The 3,966-nt window shown below is 37.0% G+C and overlaps 1 protein-coding gene across 1 annotated transcript in view; it reads left to right on the top strand.

The window, feature by feature from the left end:
* Positions 1 to 1,935: 1,935 nt before the first annotated feature.
* Positions 1,936 to 3,966, top strand: part of LOC106945514 (E3 ubiquitin-protein ligase TRIM39-like) — an 11,255-nt gene continuing 9,224 nt past the window's right edge. Inside the window, exon 1 of the mRNA XM_015029245.1 lies at positions 1,936 to 2,246. The gene's annotated coding sequence lies outside the window, so the exon portion shown is untranslated. The remainder of the gene's footprint in view (positions 2,247 to 3,966) is intronic.

The raw sequence follows: 3,966 nt of genomic DNA, 5'->3' as shown, positions 1-3,966 counted from the left end.
GTCATTGTACTTATGCTTAATAAATCTGATTTCTGACTACTTATTTCTACAAATTGTTTCCTTTTTCCTAATGTGGCTTCTAGGCCAGTTTAATGTTACTCCCCAACTTCCATACCTTTCCAGTTTTTTGAGTAAGATGCCGTGATTGATGCTATCGAAGGTTTTCTTGAGATCTACACCGATTGCAAATTTCCTTCTATCCATCCTGTCTATGATTTCTTCTGTTAAGTTGATCTATTTCCTCTGAAACCATATTGGTCATCTGTCACAATGTTGGGCCACTTCATCCGCCTCGCCTGCTGCTGGTGGTCAGAAGGTCCAGTGGTGCTGATTATATGGCAGCCTCTCTTCTGTCAGACTGCAGCAATGCAGCTCCTCGCTCTCTGTGTGTGAATGAATGTCTGCATAAATGACTGACTGTAGTGCAAAGTGCTTCGTAGTACTCTGGACTAAATAAAGTGTTTTTGCCGTTGACCAAAGTACACAAAGAGGGTGTTTACCATTTGTTTGAAAAAAAACAAAGAAAGGATTATTTTCTAATTTCTATTACTCCTTATTGTACCCAAGTACCACTTGGTATTTCTGAAGGGTTAATTTTAGACCGTCTGTTTGTTTTGTGTACTCGTTCTTGGGTTTGTGACAAATGACACTTGATCCGAAGCATCGAATCCTCCCAGCTGATCCCGTTGAGACATTCTGTTCCCTCGCTTTGTAATGATGGCCTATCAAAAACTCACTGGGTGAGATTTATGAAGCTTGTGTTACATCAGAAGGTCGACGTAGTGAAATGGCACACAAAGGTTTTCACTAAAGTTTCTTAACCCCTTTAGCTTTTCCACGTTTTATCATGTTACAAGAAAAAAAAAAACAACTTCAGTATGTTTTATTGTGCTTTATGTGATGGATAACCTTCATAGTCTTTCTGTGAACTGAAGGTTCAGCTGTTCTGTGTGGTTCATTAGAGAACATTAATGAACAAACATCATCACGAAGACCCAGAAACACGACATACATGGAAAGTCGAAAAGAGAGAGAGACAGTTGTGGAAAAGTTTAAAACAGAAGTTGTGAAGAGCTTTTATACAAACAGACTGAATGGAAATTCAAACTCTTCTTTCTGAGTTTCAATTTCAGTTCATCCTGGAGGCTGAAGGTAACCAGAGAGGCTGCAGACAGAAAAGTGTTCAGACAGAACAATGATGAACTGGACACTAAACAAATCTGACCCACAAAGAAAGGTGGCCAGGAGAAAGAAATCCATGAGCAAAAACAATAACTTGACAATGAAACAACATGATGGCGATGGTATCATCAGGTCAGAACTGACAGTACAAGGTAATATTTGAAAACCTGAGTCAAAGGAAGGAACAAACGAAAGACCCCTCTAGTTCAATGCACTTATTTTATTATTTTATTTCTTACACTGTACTTATGAGTTTTCACACAGAACATAAGTTTGACTCTATATGTGTGTGTGCATATATGTATATGTAAATAAATATTGATTATTTTACAGTTTTATAAATATGAAAAATAAAGAAAGAAATCTAACTCAGGAACCTGAAGAAGAGATAAAAAATAATGATCTTAAAACAACGTTGAGCACTACAATGAAAGTCTACATGCAAATATGTTACACAAACTCACACACCTATCCAAATAAGGTTATTGTGATGTTCACAAGGTGACGACGACAGGAAAGTAAATGGCATATTTAAGATGAATCAGTTGTTATTGTGAGTTGTTGAAGTTATAACTTATGTAAGAAAAATGCAACAGTTTCCAGATCCTCCAGAGCCTGACAGATCTGTGATTCAGATCATGAGTCAACATCTCAAGGAGTACAAGAGCTGAAATCTGTGAAATCCACAAAAAAAAAAAAAAAACAACTACCAGCAGGGATTTAGAGTGTGTTAAATAAAATTGTCTGGAGTGTGTTTTAAGCTGTGATTGAAGCAGTATTGATTAATGTCTGAGGGTTAAATTTACCTGCAGCTTTTGAACCCGTTTCTAAGGTAAAAGGACTTCAAATTGATCAAGGTGTAGAAGCTAAAGTTTACGGTGCACAAACAGAACAGATGTGGAAATCACGGAGGTGTTTCTCAGAGACTCTAAAGTGAAAACTCAGAGCAGAGAGTCGGTAAAACTGGAGAAACCGGTTGATCGGTGGGAGTAGCTTCCAACATAAAAAGAGCAAAGAGTCTCGTGGAAGTTAACACAGCTGGGGAAGGCCGTCGACCCACTCAGGTAAGACATCTTTAATAATTATACGTAACATTATGATTATTTCTTAGCTGAGGTGAACAAATGTATGCTACTGTTTGAACAAGATCTCCAGAAATAATGCTTTTTGCTGAACCTGGATAATAATAGTAATAAAATAAATAAATAAATAATAATAATAATAATAATAGTACTAAATGTTTATTTAAATGAAATGTAATAATTAAATGACTAAATCATTTAAACAATTTAACATTTTAAACTTACAATGCTAACATAATCTGAACCGAGTTGAACATTTTTACGTTTTTACGGCGAAATTTATTTGTGCAACATCTTTAAAACGTAACATTACTCCAAGTGTTTTGCTGGAAAAGGGATTATGATTTTAAGAGCAAAATTACAGCATTGATCCCCAGCAGTCACCATGTTTTTGGAAACCCGTCGGCTGCTTGCAGACTCCACCTGCAGCAGGAATGTGCAGGCTGCTATTTTTAAAATCCTCTTGAATGCGTTAAAAACAACAACAAACCGCAGCCGACTAATGGAGCAAAGGGGATCCCAGTCAGGCTCTGGACTTTAACCTGGCAGACGTGAAAAAATGTTCAGGAAGTACAGATGCTTTTAAATCTCACTTCCCTTCACTGTTATTTAATTTCGCCTATTAAATAACATTATTAGGGTTAATTATTATGACTGCCATTATAAACAAGGCCATGGAGCAAACTGTTAAGAATTACTACCAGCAAGTATGTACGATTGTTTTTGAATTGCTTCTTAACTGCGCTCTGTGTTAACCGTTTGGCACAAACTACTGTTTATGAAATTATATGCAGCTGAAGCCAGATATTTACACACACCACATAAAAAAACACTCATGCACATTTTCTTCTCATTGTCTGAAATTAAATCTCTTGTTTTTGGTTAGTTAGAACGACCAAAATGAAAACTCTTAGATTCCTTTGTAACGTTCTTCAAATTTTGACGTCTACATACATGGGGACAGTAGCCAGGATGTCTTTTAAACTGCATGACTCGGGTCAAACCTTTTGGGTTTCCTTCCACAAACTTCTCACAATGGTTTGCTGGAGTTTTGGGCCATTTCTCCTGACAGGACTGGTGGAACGGAGTCCATTTTGTAGAAAGCCTCACTCATTCACACCTTTCCAGATCCTCCCACAATTCCTCCATAAGATTCATATCAGAAGTTTGTGATGGTCACACCAAAATACTGTCTTTGTTCTCCTGAAACCACATTGTAAGCACCTTGGCTCTGCGCTCAGAGTCATTATCCTTTTTGGGAAACCAATCTGTGCCTAAAAATGTTTCTTCCTGGCTGATGTCTTTAGATGGTGAGTCAATATTTCCACTTTCCTCATGATGGCATTTGTTTTATAAAGCAGCCAAACATCACCGGTTAGGACGATCCCCGTTCTTCCTCCAGATGTAACAATGGACATTCCCATCAAGTTACTTGCATATAATTGTTTGAACAGATGATCGTGTCACCTTCAAGAATCCGTAAATTGTTTCCAGGGATTAACTGGACTTGTACATTTGCGTAACTCTCTTTGTTTGACCTTCCTACCGCGTCAACCAAGAAAACGAGAAAACAGTGTGTTCCAGGTCTGGCATTAAAGCACATCCGCCTCCAATTAATTCTAATATGCCAATAACATTGGCTTATTATATAATTAAAGATGCTGTAAAAAAAAAAAAAAAAATATATATATAAAAAAAAAAA

The sequence above is a fragment of the Poecilia latipinna genome, unplaced genomic scaffold (genome assembly GCF_001443285.1).
Source record: "Poecilia latipinna isolate Pla-1442-1.1 unplaced genomic scaffold, P_latipinna-1.0 Scaffold147, whole genome shotgun sequence".
Classification (NCBI taxonomy): domain Eukaryota; kingdom Metazoa; phylum Chordata; class Actinopteri; order Cyprinodontiformes; family Poeciliidae; genus Poecilia; species Poecilia latipinna.
Note: the sequence above shows the minus strand (reverse complement) of the source record. Positions and strands in the feature narration are given on the sequence as shown.